The sequence below is a fragment of the Octodon degus genome, unplaced genomic scaffold (assembly GCF_000260255.1).
Source record: "Octodon degus isolate 3935 unplaced genomic scaffold, OctDeg1.0 scaffold00108, whole genome shotgun sequence".
Taxonomy (NCBI): domain Eukaryota; kingdom Metazoa; phylum Chordata; class Mammalia; order Rodentia; family Octodontidae; genus Octodon; species Octodon degus.
The window spans coordinates 9,111,492-9,117,777 of NW_004524684.1; the positions used below are offsets into that span (position 1 = coordinate 9,111,492).

The 6,286-nt window shown below is 47.7% G+C and overlaps 1 long non-coding RNA gene across 2 annotated transcripts in view; it reads left to right on the top strand.

The window, feature by feature from the left end:
• Positions 1–328: 328 nt before the first annotated feature.
• LOC111818948 overlaps positions 329–6,286 on the top strand; it is a 9,473-nt gene continuing 3,515 nt past the window's right edge. The window contains exons 1-3 of one of the 2 annotated variants that reach the window (XR_002822808.1): positions 329–552; positions 3,280–3,420; positions 4,086–4,894. This is a non-coding gene — a long non-coding RNA (uncharacterized LOC111818948). Of the gene's footprint in view, positions 553–3,279; positions 3,421–4,085; positions 4,895–6,286 lie in introns of those variants that run through there. The other variant, XR_002822809.1, reaches the window with a different exon arrangement.

A 6,286-nucleotide genomic window follows, 5' to 3' on the forward strand; every position in this document is an offset into this window, starting at 1 on the left:
ACAATGATGCGGGTGAAAATTTGGAAGTACCAGTGATTGGGCATACGATAAACAAGATCTCTGAATTTTAGACCTCGAAGGAAGTTCACACGTCTGGGAGCCCGCTCTGTTCTGTCAGGTGGCTTCTCAAGAGGAGAGCAGGTAGCGTCCTCGAGACACAGCCCATGGGTGAGTGAGCCGGCACACAATCTGCACTCTTGAGTTTCAGAGTCTAGCGCTCTTAAATGACTATCAAGTTAAGTTTCTCTGGGCCCCATTTAATTAAATGGGGGGAGCTATTAAAACTATAAACTAGAGAGAGGAGAAGGCCCATAAGAGGGCTTGGAAAATAGGTTGTTTCAATTATTGCTGACCTGTGGCGTTCTCCCCACGACCGCTTATCTTCCTGTTCCTGGCAAGCGATAGTACTTGGGAAATCCAGCGTGGCTCCTTCCGCTTGCTCCGCCTGAGGCGCCCTGCAGAGCATGCCAGAAGCCTCGTGAGTGAAACTGCACAGCTCAGTTTCCACCCCATTTCCAGACTGAGGTTTAAAATATTTTTCTCTAAGCTCTGGTGAGAGTTTCAAACTTGGGTGCATGAGACAGTGATTGGGGCAGGGAGCAGAAGAGTGGGAATCTGTCAGTCAAGGTGTGATTCTAGTCTCTTAAGGACCAAAATACGTATGAAGCTATCATTAAAGATCTGTACACAGTTGGTAATATGATATAGAATGCCTGGTAATCAATATGAAGGCAAATGATGATTTTCACGATTGGACATTCTCGAAAAAGAATTTAAATTATTTCAGTAGAATTTTGTGACTCAGTGGCCACTTCTTCACTGAGTGCCCTTCTAGGTGCACTGCTAGGGGACCATGAGACACTGCTGAAAGAACCCAGGTGGAAGCCTGCCCTAGTTCTTCATTATGTGCTAGACAGGGCCAAGCAGAGGCCAGAGAAAGACAGGACAGGGGTGACGGCCTGCCCCTCGCCAGCTCGTTTTTCTCAGTGTGAAGGCAGACATCAGAGCTGACAGTTACAAAATAATGAGGTGCAGTCGCCCATGGAAGCGCACTGGGTCAGGTCAGCAGGGAGGAGTGGAGGAGCCAGGCAGGAATGCGCAAGACGTGGTCTTCTGAAGATGAGCTGGAGCTCGCTGAAGCGGAGCAGGACAGCTTGTCGAATGTGTAGTCGGAACGTTTTGCTGTGAGGGATTACCTAAATAAGGTGAAAAGTTCTGGGCTTCTTTTGGTTGCATGTGTTTGTAACAGTCACTATAATAGAGAAATGTGTAATATACATTATAATGGCTGAAGAAGAATTTATTTTTGTATGACTAAATATAGTTTATGAAATTCTAATGAGATGCAATCATAAATATAGCAACGTGGGCTGTTTCGGTTGTGCTCTTGAGTCCCAGGACGACTTTAAGGGAGTGAATGAAATCAGTGTACTTCCGCAGCGATAGGCTCAGGTAGGACACACCCTTTCATGAATTCGTTGCTCTCTGATCTTTGGCTATGCTCATTGTAAATTTTATAAAGCCAGACTAAAAATAATCTAATGGGACACAGTATTTTAAAGTTACTTCATATAGAGAGAAATCATGCGCTCAGTTTTTAAAAAGTTGATTCAAGTAATTGGGAATTTCTTGAACTCAAAAAGCAAGAGGATACATTATATCAATTTTGGCAACTAAATGTGACTCAAAAATAGATTTGGAACTCCACAAGCCCACCCAGTATTTTTATTTGTTTTCAATGGAAAGCTTTCTTTTTTCCTAATTCAGGATCCTAGACACTTAAATAAACTTATCCAGAGAACCGAGAAATTCTCATGATTTGGGGAAAGTTACTTAGGACACAAAGTAAGAAAATGGACTTTTGGTATCACTCATTGTTAATTTTGTCTAAAGTTGAGCTAACATACAAGACACAAGTTGTATTTGCAGTTCTTAGGGGAAGGTAAGAGTTCCTAGGGTCAGTGTAACTGTCTAACAGAGTGCCTGAAAGGCAGCCGCTCATCATATGGAGAGTGGAAGCTCCGGGGCTGTGGTGTGTGGCATGTGCAGCCTCTATGCGGCTGAGAGGGCCACAGGCTGAGCTGGGCATGGATAGAGCATGCGTCCACACGTGCTGACATGGACGGGGCATGCGGGCCCACGCTCTGGGCGTGGACAGGGCACGTGGGCCCACGTTCTGGGCATGGAGCATGGACGGGGCATGCAGACGCACACTCTGGGCATGGAGCATGGACGGGGCATGCGGGCCCACGCTCTGGGCGTGGAGTGTGGATGGGGTATGCCGGCCCACACTCTGGGCGTGGACAGGGCACATGGGCCCACGCTCTGGGCGTGGAGCATGGACGGGGCATGCGGGCCCACACTCTGGGTGTGGAGTGTGGACGGGGTATGCCGGCCCACACTCTGGGCATGGACAGGGCACGAGGGCCCACACTCTGGGCATGAAGCATGGGTGGGACATGCGTACCCACACTCTGATAGTGGACGGAGCACATATGCCCACACTCTGGGCGTGAACGGAGAATGCGGGCCCACACTCTGGGCGTGGATGGGGCATGCGTGCACATGCGCGCTGCCTTCCGCAGCCACCCTCCTGGTCTGGGCCTTGAGCTTCAGAGCCAGCTGGGTGGGGTGAAGGCCCGGCCAGTCGAGCACCCGTACCCTCACAGTGAGTTTCCAGACAGTGTTTCTATTCCAAGAAATTCTATGATTCCTTCCTAATAAGAGCAGAGCTGGGATATTACCCGAGGGAAAGATTTCTGAGCAAAATGATTTTGTGTTTTTTTTTCTCGTTAACCACATGACATGCTTGAGAGCCGTTTAAAATTCTTCTTTTCTATGAAGTAATTCGAACTGATTTTTTATTTGGAATGACTTTTCCAAGACCTGGAAGCCTTCTTGCAGAATGGATTTGTGGCTGTGGAGTTCCCTGAGCATCCTGTCCGTCTGTCCACACAGGAGCAGGGTGGGCACAGTCGTGCGGAATGGGGTGCCCCGCATCTCTATAAGCTGAGTTCTTGGAGGGTTAGTGAGACAACCTGCTCTAAGCATAAGCGGAATTTACCTTCGTATTCTACTAGTGTGCCCAACTTCAGCCGTCCCTCGGGTGTTCGAGGGGAGCGATTAGCCTTTCAGTTTCATTAGCCTTTTGGAGAGATGTGTCATCCTAAGCAGTAGGGATGCCAGTTAAATAAGGAACATCAGCCCCCTGTGTGCACGCTGAGCTCGGTGACACAGAACATAACGCTTAACCTCTACTTCAACATGTCATTTATGCAGGTATTACAAGGTGACTTTAAAGGTGCCAGGCGAGGCTAAAGATTTCACTACACAGTGTGGATTTTAGCTAATGGCGTGCCTTGCTACACTCTAAAAATGTTCAGGGACGGTCCATCCAGAGGTCTGCTATGACGCGGTACGGTGAGTATGCCCTGGCTGCCCGGCCCAGCACCGCTCCGCCGAGCTCGTCCCCAGTGGCCCTGCAGCGCCGGGTACCGTCGGGGCGCTGCCGCGGAGCGCCTCCCACCCGCCAAGGCACTGGCTCCTGTTCTGTTTTTCGGCATCCGGGGGACAGCCCGGCTCGTGGCACTCGGGCGATTGCTCAGATTCCTTGAGTCCTAAACAGTCCATGACTCTCTCATCCTGTAATTTAGCCTACGGAAACACTCCCAGGAATCCCGTCAGCCATTCAGGAAGGGTACGGCAGGGGCCGCCGTGGTTGTGCTTCTGCCTGTGGGGCGGGCCGCAGCTTATTTTTACAGCTTCCGCTTGATGGGCCTGAATGGGAGGGAGCCGTATGAAAATATTATCCTTAGATTATCGGTTCTTGTTTTTTTGCAATTTTGTAATTCATTGGTTGAAAATCTTTGAATTTAGCCTGACTCTAGTTAGTTTATGTTGGACTAAGGTTGATGCCTGAAAGAAAATGCTGAAAAGAAAGCTGCTAAGAAGTTTCCAAACATTCTAAATTTATTTTTTCTTTTCCTTTATGGGCATTTCCATAGACTGCGACTTGAGTTGGATAGTTTTGCTTTGTGGATTCAAAAATATTAAAAAGAGAAATCCACTTATGTGTCTGATTTCAGGTTTTTGAAGTTCCATCACCAACCCATAAAAAGATGGAAAGCCGGGCTCCTCTCCGCGCGTGGTATCGGCTCCAGCCCCTAACTTATCCCAGCTGGAAACTACAAGTGCAGTCTACGTCAGAGCTCAATGAATATTTTTAATTAGTGGTTAAGACTGTTGAAAACCACACTTAGCTTCAGAATTGCTCCCATATTATTTTTAGTTATTCACAGAAAAGTGAGAAAAATCACTCTACTGGATGGAAAATTATATGTAGTTTTACATATCTTATATAGAATGTATGTCTAGAATGTATCTAATATCGAATGTATACATAGAATGTATACACACAAAATCTATTAGAATACCAACAACATGTAGTACAAAGGTTTTAAGCACTAATAAAGAGTGTCTATTCTATAACACGATTATACTAAATGAGAAATATAATGCATATGCATAATATCATCTACAAATACTCCTACTACATGTCCCACCCACTACAAAAGTAACCTATAAATACTGCTACCAACTATCAACTCTCAAATTGCTTGGAAATAATTTTCTGCATAGTGTAAACATTTTATTGTCAAAAACATGAGTCATTGACTAATTACCAAAATCTAACCCTGGCTTTTCTCATAACCTTATATAGGTTCAGTTATTTTACAGTTGAGAAACGTATCTCAGGTCTGGTCACATAGATCACTCTCATATTTCACATGAGATCAGTCAGAAGTTGTAACTAAATTCTCAATATTCCCCAAGGGTGCATAAAGACATTTGCACATTTCAAATTAATTTCGATTTAGTTAAATTATTATTATTATTATTATTATTATTATTATTACTTTAGGTTTTGTGTGTGTGCAGGGTCTCACTATGCAGCCTGGACTCATAGTGATCCTCCTGTTCTCTGCCACCCTAGTGCTGGGATTACAGGCATGCACCACCACGTTGTTTCAATCACTATCTCAGAGCACCTGGACTCCAGGGACAGGGCAGTGCAGCATGCGGTACCAGGGACCAAGCCCTGACCCCTGCACTTACCTGAGCAAGCACTCAGCCTGCTGAGCTATCTCGCTGACCCTTAAATTCATTATTAATGTGTATGTAATCAAAGAAAATAACGGCATAAAGTGGTTCGCAGCAATGTGCACTTGCTATGGTGGGCACTTTAAATCCTCTGGATGCGCCTGTGAAACTTCCCACAGCATTTGTCAGGTAGACTGGTCTCTGGATTTTGATAGATGGCATCTACTTTTGCAAAGGTAAATGCATTTTTAATACATGTCATTGAAAGTGTGAATAGTGCTTCGGCTCACTGCTTCATCTGTATGACTAGTTTTTATTTCAGATTCAAGTGCTCACCTGAACACCGCTTCAAGAGACAGAGTCCTGCTCCCCCCGGGGGCGAGGAGGACTGCATGGCAGCAGCTGCTCTCGTGGGTGAGGCCTGAGGAAAGCCGGGGCGGCGCCAATGGCCGGCAGGCATCATGTCACGGTCCCTGCAGTGCCCGCGTTGCCGTCTCAGGTGTCTCCTGCTGCCGTGGCTGCCTGGCAGAACAAGCTCCAGTCAGACCCTCTCACGCATGGTGCTGGGAATGCTAGGAGAGACATGATGCTGCTGTGGCTCTGGGCTGTCAGGCAGGCGCCTGGGAAGCACCACTGGGCTTCCTCGTGGACTGTGTGGCCGTGGTTTCCCAGGCCAGGCCACAACAGGGTGCTGGGAACCAGCACAGACTGCTTCGGGTCAAAATTGAGTTCTGTCCATGTAGAAGGCATTTGTCCAGAGGCGGTGATCAGGCAGGGCGCAGAGTGGACAGCGGAGGCAGCCTCGGTGCCTGCCGGGGCAGGCGCTGGGCTCAGGCTCGAATCGCTGGGCCTCTCCTCAGCAGCATGGCTTTGTGCTTGGCTGGCTCGCTGCAGAGATCTGGAATTTAACAAGCGACTTTCCGCAGCTTCTCAGGACTGACCAGGGTCAGCTTGAGAGTATAAAATCTTATGACATGTGTTCCTGATTTATTCAGTTAATTCAGAAGGCTGTTCCTTTCTCAGCACTCTGCTGTCCAAGAAGACTACAGAAAACATGGAAGTCCCTGTGTCCCCATCCTGTCCCTTGCACTCCTCGGTCCGCCCCGCCCTCCCACTCCCCTCCACATGGCTTCAGGGGTCACAGGTTCGCCTCCCTCCGGAGGGAGACAGTGCTCTGGCCTAGCCA